Source organism: Sphaeramia orbicularis, chromosome 12, assembly GCF_902148855.1.
Source record: "Sphaeramia orbicularis chromosome 12, fSphaOr1.1, whole genome shotgun sequence".
Classification (NCBI taxonomy): Eukaryota; Metazoa; Chordata; class Actinopteri; order Kurtiformes; family Apogonidae; genus Sphaeramia; species Sphaeramia orbicularis.
Window position 1 is genome coordinate 38,086,518 of NC_043968.1, and position 8,454 is coordinate 38,094,971.

The 8,454-nt window shown below is 40.0% G+C and overlaps 1 protein-coding gene across 3 annotated transcripts in view; it reads right to left on the minus strand.

Moving 5' to 3' along the window:
• btbd11a (BTB (POZ) domain containing 11a) overlaps positions 1-8,454 on the minus strand; it is a 194,226-nt gene that overhangs the window by 57,015 nt on the left and 128,757 nt on the right. The gene's annotated exons all lie outside the window — the stretch shown is intronic.

Sequence of the window (8,454 nt, forward strand, 5' to 3'; positions counted from 1 at the left end):
GACCATCTCACAAAAAATGTCTAATCATTGAGGGATGATTCAGTTGGATAATTGCTGCATCAAGACAGACATTTATTCTCTCATCAATAATGAATGAATGTACTTGGGACTCAAAGCACATTAACAGTGAAATGGCCAAAATGATTGAATAACCGGCCCAACTGGCTAACTGCAAATGTCAGCCATAGATCCATGACCCTCCTGCTGCTAGAAGCCCACAGCAGTAAAGAGAGCATATTGCTTAGAGTGGGCACAGAATAAAACCAGACTCCATACAGTCACAGTTACTTTCATGTCTTCATTTGGGAATGACGCATTATGTGGCTCTCTGACATCAACAACTGGCCAATTATTCGGTCTCACTTTTATGCTATATACTGCATAAATCACGCATGACCATATGGCAAAGTGTTTAATCTACGACATAGTAAATTATATTTACTGAACATATGTGAATAATTCCTTTGGATACACCCTATATCAGATACTGCATTACACATCCTGTCTACAAATGATTATTCAAGGAAATAACATTCATGTTTTATGAACTCACATCATAACCTCTGGCAACAATAACTCACATTACATGCACACAGCCTAATAAAATGGACAATTAGATTTTATCCTCACTTGAGAAAGTCACAATTACATTCATCCTCCTCAAGCACAAAAACATGTTGCCAAAATCATTTTTGTGCATTTTAATGGAATAATTGGCTTATATCAATGAAAGGGTTGATCAGCTTTAGTCTGTCTTATTGACATTAGCCAAGATCAGGAAAAAGGTCTAAAAGACAGATGGAGTCCAAGAAAGTAAAGAAAGTAAAGGAATTAACTGTATCAGAGCATCTAGAACCCATGGTTCCCCATGGGTCAGTGCACTAGTATATAAGTAATAACACTAGTAGTAAAACTTTAAAAAGACATTCTATGCAGCTCCGCTAGTAATTTGAGTCAGCTTGGTAGGTAGGCAATTTGACAAGCAAGTGCTCAACTTTAGCCAAACAAAAATAAAAGTCACTTCAAGGTTTTTCTCAAGTTATAAGTAGATTTATATATATATATATATATATATATATATATATATATATATATATATATATATATATATATATATATATATTATTATTTATTTATTTATTTATTTATTTTTGTAAAAACATCATGCTCAATACAAGTGTTGAGGAGTAACTGTATTCAGTTACAGTCACTTTAAATAAATAGGTGGTCAAATAATTAAAATTCAGTTTTTTAAGAGATTACTGCCTTACTCTCTAATCTAAAAGCACAAAAAGTGCATCGGCAGTAGACTTTGCACAGTGTACTTGTCCACACAACAGTAGATGGAGTTGACACATCGTCAGCCAGAGAGGCATTTCTGTCCTGGAGATTCAAGGATCATTTCACATTCATATACAGAAAAGGCTCCAATATTACTGTGCAGTGCAACTTCAGTTTCACAGGAATCTACTTATAACTTGAAGAAAAACTTGAAGTGAGTTTTATTTTTGTTTGGCTAAAGTTGAGCACTTGCTTGTCAAATTGCCTACCTACTGAGCTGAGTCAAATTGCTAGTGCACTGCAGGACACCTACAGAGCTGCATGGAATGTCTTTTTAAAGTTGTACTACTAGTGTTATTACTTACACTATATTGCCAAAAGTATTCACTCACCCATCCAAATAATCAGAATCAGGTGTTCCACTCACTTCCATGGCCACAGGTGTAGAAAATCAAGCACCTAGGCATGCAGACTGCTTTTACAAACATTTGTGAAAGAATGGGTTGCTCTCAGGAGCTCAGTGAATTCCAGCGTGGAACTGTGATAGGATGCCACCTGTGCAACAAATCCAGTCGTGAAATTTCCTCGCTCCTAAATATTCCACAGTCAACTGTCAGCTGTATTATAAGAAAGTAGAAGTGTTTGGGAACGACAGCAACTCAGCCATGAAGTGGTAGGCCACGTAAACTGACGGAGCGGGGTCAGCGGATGCTGAGGCCCATAGTGCGAAGAGGTCGCCAACTTTCTGCAGAGTTCAATATACAGACCTCCAAACTTCATGTGGCCTTCAGATTAGCTCAAGAACAGTGCGCAGAGAGCTTCATGGAATGGGTTTCCATGGCCGAGCAGCTGCATCCAAGCCATACATCACCAAGTGCAATGCAAAGCGCCGGATGCAGTGGTGTAAAGCACGCCGCCACTGGACTCTAGAGCAGTGGAGGCACCTTCTCTGGAGTGACCAATCGTGCTTCTCCATCTGGCAATCTGATGGACAGGTCTGGGTTTGGCGGTTGCCAGGAGAACGATACTTGTCGGACCGCATTGTGCCAAGTGTAAAGTTTGGTGAAGGGGGGATTATGGTGTGGGGTTGTTTTTCAGGAGCTGGGCTTGGCCCCTTAGTTCCAGTGAAAGGAACTGTGAATGCTTCAGCATACCAAGACATTTTGGACAATTCCATGCTCCCAGCTTTGTGGGAACAGTTTGGAGCTGGCCCCTTCCTCTTCCAACATGACTGTGCACCAGTGCACAAAGCAAGGTCCATAAAGACATGGATGACAGAGTCTGGTGTGGATGAACTGGACTGGTCTGCACAGAGTCCTGACCTCAACCCCATAGAACACCTTTGGGATGAATTAGAGCGGAGACTGAGAGCCAGGCCTTCTGTCCAACATTAGTGTGTGACCTCACAAATGGAAGAATGGTCAAAAATTCCCATGAACACACCCCTAAACCTTGTGGACAGCCTTCCCAGAAGAGTTGAAGCTGTTATAGCTGCAAAGGGTGGACCGACGTCATATTGAACCCCATAGACTAGAAATGGGATGGCACTGATATTCATATGCGAGTCAAGGCAGGTGAGCAAATACTTTTGGCAATATAGTGTATATACTAGCGCGTTGACCTGTGGGGAACCACAGGTTCTAGATGCTCTGATACAGTTCATTCCTTTACATTCTTTGTAAATTCCATTGGCATTTTCAGTTGAATAACCTCTCAGCTGGCATATCTGTTTCTGCACATTAAATTTGAGTGTTACTGGGTAACCCACTTCAGTGATGATTCTATGATTCTGGGCATAGCAACGTAATTGGCCATTGGGAAGCTATTGTATTCCAAAATCACTAATATCTCCCAAAATATTGGTCTTACCAACTTGCAGTTTTTGCCTGTTTGTTAGTCTGTTCCTTGACCAAAAGTATGCCAAACTGCAGCAGTCAGCTCTTTCCGGATTCTGTGTGATGCCTGAGACACACAGAGTCCACTTCCCTTTCGTAATATAGGATAAGGCTCTATGGCTTTGAGATGTATAGGTTTAAATACATCATCAAGCATTTTTACATACAGTTCTAACAAAGCACTGTTGGCAAGATATTAGGTCTCGGATGTGCTGTATACCTTGCATTTGCCCAGCAAGTGTTAATAATGACTCCTGGGTTCAGTCTGCTTCAGGCAGCGGTGATGTAGTAATGTTCATTCATCCTGTCTATGTCACTGTAAAGATAGTATAAATGTAATCCAAATAGAATATGGTTGAAGTTTTAGAGCCCCTATTCTGTAATCTGTTAAAAAGCAACAAACTGATACCTTTTGGTGTGTGTACAATGGGTGCATTGATAAAACCTAAAAGAAAACATGAAGTGCAGCAGTGAAGAAGTGAACAAAAATGTTTCTGCATTATCTGTGCCTGGTATCCTTGCCTTGAACTTGTGTACATTTTTCAGACATACAGTATAATGATAGCCATAACATAATGGTTAATACAAGATTTTCAATCAAATATCTGCACCATCTCTGCTTTCAAAAATATTTAAACATAAATCCTTTGTTTGCACAGTGACAGCCCTGCCTGCAGCCATCATTAATGAACATCTACTCATGGATTATTACTCCATTTCTTCTGGATACAATACTCTGACACTGGCTCTTCTGAATATTTATTTGGCTATGGCTTTTAAAAAGTATCTGCCTGTACATTCAACACAGAAAGGCTGTGAGAGAGTAATGTTATTATCTTTTTCCCACAGTGGGAGAGCAGCTCTTAATGGACATCCCTTCACCTTTGCACCACAACAGGATGACAAGAAGGGCCAGTTGCTCAAAAAAATGTCACATTTTGTTTAACACAGATGTCACTGATGTGTTCTGTGTCCACACATTTTATTCAGATGAAAGGAATATGGTCTTGCTTGGAGGAGTTGACACCAAAAACCTTTGTGGGCTGGTGTTGTGAATCTACACTCTTACTCACTGACCTGAACACTGTTGTATCTTTACATTTGCATTCAAATAATACTCACACTGTTTTCCACCACGCTTGTTTCCAGTTGAACAATGCTCCTCCCTCCAGTGTAATATCTTCCAACAAGATGGGCCCTCATATCCTCATAAATAAATCACAACAAACAAAAGTATCCGGTCATGTAATGAAAACACATGCAGATGTGTTTACTTGGAATTATTTTGCAGCGTATGCTGATCTTCTGCAAACTACCAGCTTTTCTTGAACACTAAAACTTATTTCTCCTACCTCTGACAGTCTTTGCATGTTTGCAAACTTTTCCTCTCTATACTTTTGCATATTTTGAGATGCATCACCAGGCAATTTTTTAGAAAGAAACATTTACACAGCGTGTGCGTGTGTTCCCTCAGCCATCCAGCTAAAGTGTGCATGTGGCATATGGTCAAAAGTCTGACTGAGAACATGGAGTACACTTCCTGTGCATCCTATTAATATCTTTAGATCATACTGCGCATGATCAAGGTCCAAGTTTGCTGTGTATTAACTCACAGCAAAAGGAGAGAACAGTATTGTTGGAAAGGAATGCAACATTCTCCTTCCTGAGTCTCTATTCCTTGTAGAACATTAGAGGACTTACCCATTTACCAATATTTACCCATTAACAGAGATTACAGGAAGAATAAACTGAGTATGAAAAAGATGAGTTGTAGCTACTGTAGAAATAATGAACTTGGAATGTAAAAGCACATTAAACACATGGCAGTATTTTGTTCCCTTGACTATTCTGTAAACTTTCAAGCCCAGAATATGAAATTGCTGTACTTGTGAGCTACATAAATGGAAACAGCAATTACTAGTCACAAGATGCATTTTTCAGGCAAAAAGGTGTTCCACCAGATGGCCTTCTAAAAATGTATTGGTTCTGTGCCGGATGCACTGCAAAAGTGCAGAGCAAACATCTTTTACTGTAGTGAGCCGGTACAAGCAATGTGTTCTGTACGATAAATTCATATGGACTGTATCACAATTTACAGACGATGCTCTGCAAAAAATTCCTATGTGACAATCTTGTGTTTGCAAGGTGCTTTGGGAATCTATAGCTTCAAAGTTATGACCATTATAAGGAGAATGAGCCTTCATGTGTTGGGGGTTTTTATCATGTCAAGCCAGATGGGTGTCAGGTGCCACAGCAGATGCCTTACTATATTTCCAATCTCCATCTAGAACAATAGGCTATATCATGGCACAAATTAAATCAGCACACAACCTTGTTTGTGCCTCAAATGACACCACTGTCTGTCAGTCATTCTGTCTGTTGTTTGCATATAATATAATATATATTCAAAGCGAGTGGTCCACATTCCCCTGTTGAGATGCTGTTGAGGTTCAGTCTGGGTTTTCAATGGAGCCATCTGACTCATCCAAATCACCAGGGGCGAGGAGACAGGGAAGAAGTGTAATGCAATCAAACGCAACACAAATATCAGCCTGTGTTTAACAAGCAGGGGTGATGATAAGTAAAACGCTGATGCTAAGAAGGGTCAGAATTAAGTGGTCTGATACAAACACTTATACACCTCTCACACATATGTTGTTCTATTACTCATGAAGACAAATGGTACATAAACATAAAGAAAAAACAGATGAATTTATTGTTCCTGGGGCTAAAGATTAACCCTCTCTAATTAGTTGTTTTGTTGCTGGTGAATAATGGATGCCACAATGATACAATGCTGTCCTTTTAATTTTTCTGCCTTTTTCACTGGATTAGGACATCATCAAAGTGCTTCCACACTCAATCGAACAGCATTTTAGGAGAATTACCTGATCAATACTGCTTTGCTTTGAAAGGATTTCGTATTTGCATCATTCACACAGATGCACCATGAGAGCATCGTATTGAAAACAGAAAACAGATGAGGTGCTTTAAGGTAGGAGCATGCTAATTTAAGATTCCTGCAAGGCAGAGGATCCTGTTTACAAAAAAAAAAAAAAAAAACACCTTTTCATATGGAAAAATATCCCCTAAAAAGCTGACAGCAGTTGGATTTTATGTACTATAATCAGAGGTTTAATAAAATCATGTGCATATCTGCTCTGTTGCTGTTGGCCCCAAAGGATGCACACAAGTCTACATTTTGGTTATTTGAAGCATATAATTTGATTTAGTGGTCAACTTCAAAGTAGTAGGTGATCACATTTACACCGATTTAATGATGTGGAAACTAGTCTTTCTCCTGGATTTTTTGGTTTCCTAGTTTGTGAGTTTCTCACTCTGCAGTGTATCAGGTGTGTAGAGATGGATCGGTATCATTCAGTTGCTCAGCCCCTCCCATGCTGCATATGTACCCAAATAGAACACAGCACTAATTTGGCAAGGATGATGTTGACATTTGGATCCTGTGCCCTATGGGAAGGGTAACAACCTCGCATTAGGATGCTGCTACCTGATCTGCTGTCTGTATTCAGCAGGATGTTTCACACATTGTATGACCCAAAAACAAAAATCCTCTCAAAGCAAACCATTATCGATTGGCAACTCTTCCAAAATGCCACGTGAGAGACAAAGCACTTCAAGGTTACAATGAGACAGCAGAAAGAGGGGGATCTTCCTGTGAGGTCATCCCCAAAACACAGAGCTTGGACTTCATCCCCCCTGCCGCTATCTGAATGCTGTGGAGGGGCCACAACACAGCTCAGTTCACAGTACAACAAAAGATGAGGAGCTTCATCTTAGTATCTAAGTAATTCTGCTGATCAGTGCTGAGAAAGGTTACCACTCTGTCCTAACCAGCTGTCAACAAAATGAAACCTGTTCTGCTGCAGCCTGGAAAAACTTGCTATAAATTCAAGCATTAGCACCCACAGACCTAAAGCCCACATACAGGACTATATGCTGCCTGATTAACTCTCCTCTCAAGACTCTGCAGAGTTCTGCTGACTGTACATGAGATGATTTCCTACCCAAGGTCTGGTGAATCTTCCTTTTTTTCCCAGAAAATTCAGATAAACCAGACAGCATCACTAAAAAGACATGAGAACTGGCTTGTTCCACTGATTCAAAAGCTTTTGAGAAGGATTAGGAAAATAAACACAAGAGGAAAGTCTTTTCGACCCAAACCAATCCAAAATATCAAGAAAGTAATTCACTGATTTTGCAAGTCCTACTTAGATCTTGATTCAACACTGCACATAAGGCTACCTGCAATCATTGAACTCAAACTCAGAGTACACTTACCAGTAGGACTGGACCACAGTCGTTTTGCTATTGGACTGCAAAAAGAATTTCTTCTTAAATAATTTTAGCTGATTTATGAATAGAGCTCTTGGCATTTGACTCATATCCAAAGGAAAAACTATAAAACTATTGTATAGTTCTACATTACAAAGGTTGTGGTAAAAGTACTTATGACTACTGAACTAGCCAATCACCTCACCCACAGATGGTAATTTTGTGCTACACGGTAAAAAAAAAGACAAATTTATCCATTTACTACATTAGCCATCTGTTTGCTGGTGATAATTTAAACAAAATAAGAATGAAAACGTACAATACTTGAAAGAGACAATGACTGTGACATCATGCAGATTTGGAGTGGCAGCTCTATATTTGGGGCAGTATGACTTGGATTTGATGTTAAGGTTGGCGACATGGCTGATGCGACCACGCGGCATGCTTACAGGTCACTGAGCTGCAGGGCATTGTGGCCAGTCATGGAAGGTTGGGAAGTGGCTGAGGTTACACAGCTGTGACTGGCTGAAGCCCAGGGCCAGCCTCCACTGATTTCACACGTCCCTGCAGAGCTGCAGCGCTCTGATCCCACAATGAAAGAGCAACAGCATGACAGGGATGATCAAGAGAGTGTGAAAGAACAATGGGAAAGAACTACAATGAACCTGAAGCATGCAGACAGGTACAGACACACAAAAGGTAGCAAAGAATAAAAATGATTGATGTGTGGAGGAATCTGTGGGCACAGGAAAGAGACAGTGAGTCAAGAGTTCGTATTTTTATCTTCTGGTTTCACAGTGATTGTCCTACTGGGATGTCATCCTCTTTTCATGCTTGGAAAAAAGTGACGTAAAATGCGCAAAACACAACTGCTGTTAAAACAACCTGCTTTTGACCCTACTATTCACATATTTACCTGTACTTTGAGTTTACTTGAAGAATTGTAAAGAGTACCATCTACAACTTCTCACATCACGGCCAA